The 7,500-nt window shown below is 56.2% G+C and overlaps 3 non-coding genes across 3 annotated transcripts in view; all 3 read left to right on the top strand.

Moving 5' to 3' along the window:
• The first annotated feature begins 3,467 nt into the window (after window positions 1–3,467).
• Window positions 3,468–5,326, top strand: LOC126330202 (small subunit ribosomal RNA). The gene has a single exon (XR_007562793.1). It is a non-coding gene; the product is annotated as a small subunit ribosomal RNA (ribosomal RNA).
• Window positions 5,327–5,681: 355 nt separating this feature from the next.
• Window positions 5,682–5,836, top strand: LOC126330200 (5.8S ribosomal RNA). The gene has a single exon (XR_007562791.1). It is a non-coding gene; the product is annotated as a 5.8S ribosomal RNA (ribosomal RNA).
• A 188-nt stretch (window positions 5,837–6,024) lies between these two features.
• Window positions 6,025–7,500, top strand: part of LOC126330203 (large subunit ribosomal RNA) — a 4,222-nt gene continuing 2,746 nt past the window's right edge. Inside the window, exon 1 of the ribosomal RNA XR_007562794.1 lies at window positions 6,025–7,500. This exon is cut by the window's right edge and continues 2,746 nt beyond it. This is a non-coding gene — a ribosomal RNA (large subunit ribosomal RNA).

Here is a 7,500-nt window from a genome sequence, read left to right as displayed (position 1 = left end):
GTTCAACAACATCCATTTTATCCTCGCTGCCACAGGACACTATCCAAAGAACGACAAGAGGAACGTCACGTCCACTAATAAGACAGAATGTCTCACACCACCCGCAAACAACGCAGCTCAAATCAGCCAGCAACACCCACAGTGGTCCACCCAGTATCAACACAGGACGCAACGCCACGCCACAACACAAAAGGTACAAGTAATAAAATACCCTTTGGCCACACTCCTTATAAAGGCATCGAACCAACCCACCACCTGACACCAGCCAAACGTACATCCTGATTTGACACATCTCTGGCAACCTAACCCACGTTGGCCCTTAACCTAACCCACGTTGGCCCTTAACCTAACCCACGTTGGCCCTTAACCTAACCCACGTTGGCCCTTAACCTAACCCACGTTGGCACTTAACCTAACCCACGTTGGCCCTTAACCTAACCCACGTTGGCCCTTAACCTAACCCACGTTGGCCCTTAACCTAACCCACGTTGGCCCTTAACCTAACCCACGTTGGCCCTTAACCTAACCCACGTTGGCCCTTAACCTAACCCACGTTGGCCCTTAACCTAACCCACGTTGGCCCTTAACCTAACCCACGTTGGCCCTTAACCTAACCCACGTTGGCCCTTAACCTAACCCACGTTGGCCCTTAACCTAACCCACGTTGGCCCTTAACCTAACCCACGTTGGCCCCTTAACCTAACCCACGTTGGCCCTTAACCTAACCCACGTTGGCCCCTTAACCTAACCCACGTTGGCACCTTAACCTAAGTTACGCTGCACCTTAACCCAAGTTACGCTGCACCTTAACCCAAGTTACGCTGCACCTTAACCCAAGTTACGCTGCACCTTAACCCAAGTTACGCTGCACCTTAACCCAAGTTACGCTGCACCTTAACCCAAGTTACGCTGCACCTTAACCCAAGTTACGCTGCACCTTAACCCAAGTTACGCTGCACCTTAACCCAAGTTACGCTGCACCTTAACCCAAGTTACGCTGCACCTTAACCCAAGTTACGCTGCACCTTAACCCAAGTTACGCTGCACCTTAACCCAAGTTACGCTGCACCTTAACCCAAGTTACGCTGCACCTTAACCCAAGTTACGCTGCACCTTAACCCAAGTTACGCTGCACCTTAACCCAAGTTACGCTGCACCTTAACCCAAGTTACGCTGCACCTTAACCCAAGTTACGCTGCACCTTAACCCAAGTTACGCTGCACCTTAACCCAAGTTACGCTGCACCTTAACCCAAGTTACGCTGCACCTTAACCCAAGTTACGCTGCACCTTAACCCAAGTTACGCTGCACCTTAACCCAAGTTACGCTGCACCTTAACCCAAGTTACGCTGCACCTTAACCCAAGTTACGCTGCACCTTAACCCAAGTTACGCTGCACCTTAACCTAACTTACGCTGCACCTTAACCCAAGTTACGCTGCACCTTAACCCAAGTTACGCTGCACCTTAACCCAAGTTACGCTGCACCTTAACCTAACTTACGCTGCACCTTAACCTAACTTACGCTGCACCTTAACCTAACTTACGCTGCACCTTAACCTAACTTACGCTGCACCTTAACCTAACTTACGCTGCACCTTAACCTAACTTACACTGCACCTTAACTGTCACATGTAACGTCACAGGAATGTAGCTTTGCCTAACAGCAACCCTCTGAACATAGTTCACTGCTTGGATCCTCTGGTGTCATGTGTATTTCTTGATGCCATGGTGCGTACCCTCACATAAAGGTCTTTCGAGTGTTGCGTACTTTCTACACAGTCCCGCTAACCACTGGAAGGGTGTACCGCTACAGAACGAATATCGCCCTCCCCTCCTGCCCTTCCAAGCTGGTCGGTCAGGCGTTTGTTTGTGAAATGAGCCTTGCAGCTGTTCAGTTGCATTCGGTTGTCGATGCAGTCAGTGTACGTTGTGGTACGGCCTGTGTGGACTGTCCGCTGATGTACGCGTAACCCACACTGATCATCCGTCGTTACGTACTGAGTGACATAATGTGGCACATGCTTGACCGTACACCGGCTGCGCCCTACAATGGCGAATCATAAGGGCCATATGTTGTGCACGATGCTACTTGTCTCGTCTCCCCATTACAGCGAGATTGCACTGTTGTACGCCGTACAGACATGTGGTAGGTAGGTACGGACGAAAGTATTGCATGTTGGCCCCCCCCCCCCCCCCCCTCCTCCCTCTGCCGGGAATCAGCGTGAGCCGTCTGTTGATGTAGCGACGAGGGTTTTCCTATTTAATCGTATTGCCCCACACAACATGATAGCACGGTGGACCGCGTTCCACATCTGCGACATGCTACAGAGGCCGGTTGACAGTCGACCGCGCAAGGGACATTGCACACGTGCGCGGACCATCTTCCACGTGTTCTCTCGTGTACATGCCGCAGTGTGTATGTGGGCTGATGTAGCGTGTCGTGACACATAACATGCAGGCATGCCAGAATCGTAGATTTCGCAAATGTAGATTGACGTATACGTTTGCTGCCAAAGATCCGCAAATGAACTGGAAATCAGTTGTTGAGCGGTTGTTCGCGCTGCAGGTGCATCGGTGATAGCGACGATCGGTACATCTATGAACCGGTTGTTTCGGCGGTACCCGCCATGCCCCCGAACCTGAGTTGGCCATGTGGGTATGAAGCGATACGAGGCTGTGGCTTGGCGGGACAGTCCCCGGCCGGTGAGGGGGGGCCGCCCGGCGTGCTGGCCGCGCGCTGCGTGAGCGCACGCACTACAGCCGGCTGGTGGGGGGCGCCCAGTGGCAGGAGCGCCGGCCGACGGGCCCGGCTGGCGTCCCAGCTATGCGCCGGCGCACCCTGCGCGCGGCGCCAGGCGGCCAAAGTGGGTTCTGCCGAGCCCGGTGCGAAGCGCGGTGGACATCTGCAGTGTGCTGGTCCGATTGCGGACTGTGTGCGTTGAGGATGCGCCGCCGCCCGGCACTCGGCGTCGCGACGCCGTCTGCTGCTCGGTCGCCCCCAGCGGTTCTCGCAGGTGGTTTGTATCGCAGCTCTGCGGACGTGTTGGCGCGTGCGCTGTGCTGGGAGAGTTCGCTTCTGCACCCAAGTGGGGCTTTGCCCTTCTGTGGCGCTGGCGTTGGAGCTGCCGGTCACCGTAGGTGGCGCGTGTTGTTTCCCGCCGGCAATGCCACGACAGCACGCTCCCGGGCCTCTGTCGGCAGCGGCAAGCTCAGTTGGGAGCACGGGTGTTCGCACTGAAAGCGTCTACTCGCCCATCTCCGGGCGATTGCGCCTCTCTCGAACCCGACCAAGTACTTAGGACGGCGCTGCGCGCCGCCGGGACCTGAGAGGGTTTCGAGGTGTATCGTGCAGGGGAGCTCAGCCTCCTCCTGTTTGCAGAATAATTGAGCGGACGCTTGCGTGTTCGCGCGGGCCCTCGGGACACACTCCCGGGCGGCCGGCTGCTCAGCTCTCGTTGACGCAGCTCCCTGGTTGATCCTGCAGTAGTCATATGCTTGTCTCAAAGATTAAGCCATGCATGTAACACGCGATCTAGTGTTTATGGTTCCTTAGATCGTACCCACGTTACTTGGATAACTGTGGTAATTCTAGAGCTAATACATGCAAACAGAGTCCCGACCAGAGATGGAAGGGACGCTTTTATTAGATCAAAACCAATCGGATTGGCTCGTCTGGTCCGTTTGCCTTGGTGACTCTGAATAACTTTGGGCTGATCGCACGGTCCTCGTACCGGCGACGCATCTTTCAAATGTCTGCCTTATCAACTGTCGATGGTAGGTTCTGCGCCTACCATGGTTGTAACGGGTAACGGGGAATCAGGGTTCGATTCCGGAGAGGGAGCCTGAGAAACGGCTACCACATCCAAGGAAGGCAGCAGGCGCGCAAATTACCCACTCCCGGCACGGGGAGGTAGTGACGAAAAATAACGATACGGGACTCATCCGAGGCCCCGTAATCGGAATGAGTACACTTTAAATCCTTTAACGAGTATTTATTGGAGGGCAAGTCTGGTGCCAGCAGCCGCGGTAATTCCAGCTCCAATAGCGTATATTAAAGTTGTTGCGGTTAAAAAGCTCGTAGTTGGATTTGTGTCCCACGCTGTTGGTTCACCGCCCGTCGGTGTTTAACTGGCATGTATCGTGGGACGTCCTGCCGGTGGGGCGAGCCGAAGGCGTGCTTGCGCGTCCCGAGGCGGACCCCGTTGAAATCCTACCAGGGTGCTCTTAGTTGAGTGTCTCGGTGGGCCGGCACGTTTACTTTGAACAAATTAGAGTGCTTAAAGCAGGCAAGCCCGCCTGAATACTGTGTGCATGGAATAATGGAATAGGACCTCGGTTCTATTTTGTTGGTTTTCGGAACCCGAGGTAATGATTAATAGGGACAGGCGGGGGCATTCGTATTGCGACGTTAGAGGTGAAATTCTTGGATCGTCGCAAGACGAACAGAAGCGAAAGCATTTGCCAAGTATGTTTTCATTAATCAAGAACGAAAGTTAGAGGTTCGAAGGCGATCAGATACCGCCCTAGTTCTAACCATAAACGATGCCAGCCAGCGATCCGCCGCAGTTCCTCCGATGACTCGGCGGGCAGCCTCCGGGAAACCAAAGCTTTTGGGTTCCGGGGGAAGTATGGTTGCAAAGCTGAAACTTAAAGGAATTGACGGAAGGGCACCACCAGGAGTGGAGCCTGCGGCTTAATTTGACTCAACACGGGAAACCTCACCAGGCCCGGACACCGGAAGGATTGACAGATTGATAGCTCTTTCTTGATTCGGTGGGTGGTGGTGCATGGCCGTTCTTAGTTGGTGGAGCGATTTGTCTGGTTAATTCCGATAACGAACGAGACTCTAGCCTGCTAACTAGTCGCGTGACATCCTTCGTGCTGTCAGCGATTACTTTTCTTCTTAGAGGGACAGGCGGCTTCTAGCCGCACGAGATTGAGCAATAACAGGTCTGTGATGCCCTTAGATGTTCTGGGCCGCACGCGCGCTACACTGAAGGAATCAGCGTGTCTTCCTAGGCCGAAAGGTCGGGGTAACCCGCTGAACCTCCTTCGTGCTAGGGATTGGGGCTTGCAATTGTTCCCCATGAACGAGGAATTCCCAGTAAGCGCGAGTCATAAGCTCGCGTTGATTACGTCCCTGCCCTTTGTACACACCGCCCGTCGCTACTACCGATTGAATGATTTAGTGAGGTCTTCGGACTGGTACGCGGCATCGACTCTGTCGTTGCCGATGCTACCGGAAAGATGACCAAACTTGATCATTTAGAGGAAGTAAAAGTCGTAACAAGGTTTCCGTAGGTGAACCTGCGGAAGGATCATTACCGACTAGACTGCATGTCTTTCGATGTGCGTGTCGTGTCGCGCAACACGCTACCTGTACGGCAGTAGCCGTGCGCCGCGTGCGGAACCACGCGTGCCTCTCAAAACTAGCGCAAGTGTTGTTGTGTGGTACGAGCGCTGAAGCTCTGGAGCGGCTGGCCTGCGGCACCTGGCGCCTGGCGCCGGTTTTGAATGACTTTCGCCCGAGTGCCTGTCCGCTCCGGTGTGGAGCCGTACGACGCCCATCGGCCGTCAGGCCGTTGGACACAAAGTAATGGAACAGGGGCCGTCAAACGCCTCAGTCCCGCCTCTGCAACTGTCTTGAAAGAGACGGTGGAGAACTGAAAAGATAAAGATCACCCAGGACGGTGGATCACTCGGCTCGTGGGTCGATGAAGAACGCAGCAAATTGCGCGTCGACATGTGAACTGCAGGACACATGAACATCGACGTTTCGAACGCACATTGCGGTCCATGGATTCCGTTCCCGGGCCACGTCTGGCTGAGGGTCGGCTACGTATACTGAAGCGCGCGGCGTTTGTCCCGCTTCGGGCGCCTGGGAGTGTCGTGGTCGCCTGTGTGGCCGGCCGCGTCTCCTTAAACGTGCGATGCGCGCCCGTCGCCTGGCGGTTCGCATACCGGTGCTTTCTCGGTAGCGTGCACAGCCGGCTGGCGGTGTGGCGTGCGACACCTCGTACAACGACCTCAGAGCAGGCGAGACTACCCGCTGAATTTAAGCATATTACTAAGCGGAGGAAAAGAAACTAACAAGGATTCCCCCAGTAGCGGCGAGCGAACAGGGAAGAGTCCAGCACCGAACCCCGCAGGCTGCCGCCTGTCGTGGCATGTGGTGTTCGGGAGGGTCCACTACCCCGACGCCTCGCGCCGAGCCCAAGTCCAACTTGAATGAGGCCACGGCCCGTAGAGGGTGCCAGGCCCGTAGCGGCCGGTGCGAGCGTCGGCGGGACCTCTCCTTCGAGTCGGGTTGCTTGAGAGTGCAGCTCCAAGTGGGTGGTAAACTCCATCTGAGACTAAATATGACCACGAGACCGATAGCGAACAAGTACCGTGAGGGAAAGTTGAAAAGAACTTTGAAGAGAGAGTTCAAAAGTACGTGAAACCGTTCTGGGGTAAACGTGAGAAGTCCGAAAGGTCGAACGGGTGAGATTCACGCCCATCCGGCCACTGGCCCCCGCCCTCGGCAGATGGGGCCGGCCGCCCGCGCGGAGCAATCCGCGGCGGGGTCGTGTCCGGTTGCCTTTCCACTCGCCGCGGGGTGGGGCCGTTCCGGTGTGCGGTGGGCCGCACTTCTCCCCTAGTAGGACGTCGCGACCCGCTGGGTGCCGGCCTACGGCCCGGGTGCGCAGCCTGTCCTTCCGCGGGCCTCGGTTCGCGTCTGTTGGGCAGAGCCCCGGTGTCCTGGCTGGCTGCTCGGCGGTATATCTGGAGGAGTCGATTCGCCCCTTTGGGCGCTCGGGCTCCCGGCAAGCGCGCGCGGTTCTTCCCGGATGACGGACCTACCTGGCCCGGCCCCGGACCCGCGCCGCTGTTGGCTCGGGATGCTCTCGGGCGGAATAATCGCTCCCGTCAGCGGCGCTTCAGCTTTGGACAATTTCACGACCCGTCTTGAAACACGGACCAAGGAGTCTAACATGTGCGCGAGTCATTGGGCTGTACGAAACCTAAAGGCGTAATGAAAGTGAAGGTCTCGCCTTGCGCGGGCCGAGGGAGGATGGGGCTTCCCCGCCCTTCACGGGGCGGCGGCCTCCGCACTCCCGGGGCGTCTCGTCCTCATTGCGAGGTGAGGCGCACCTAGAGCGTACACGTTGGGACCCGAAAGATGGTGAACTATGCCTGGCCAGGACGAAGTCAGGGGAAACCCTGATGGAGGTCCGTAGCGATTCTGACGTGCAAATCGATCGTCGGAGCTGGGTATAGGGGCGAAAGACTAATCGAACCATCTAGTAGCTGGTTCCCTCCGAAGTTTCCCTCAGGATAGCTGGTGCTCGTACGAGTCTCATCCGGTAAAGCGAATGATTAGAGGCCTTGGGGCCGAAACGACCTCAACCTATTCTCAAACTTTAAATGGGTGAGATCTCCGGCTTGCTTGATATGCTGAAGCCGCGAGCAAACGACTCGGATCGGAGTGCCAAGTGGGCCACTTTTGGTAAGCAGA

Source organism: Schistocerca gregaria, unplaced genomic scaffold (genome assembly GCF_023897955.1).
Source record: "Schistocerca gregaria isolate iqSchGreg1 unplaced genomic scaffold, iqSchGreg1.2 ptg001266l, whole genome shotgun sequence".
Lineage (NCBI taxonomy): Eukaryota > Metazoa > Arthropoda > Insecta > Orthoptera > Acrididae > Schistocerca > Schistocerca gregaria.
This window is presented reverse-complemented; position numbering and strand designations above follow the sequence as displayed.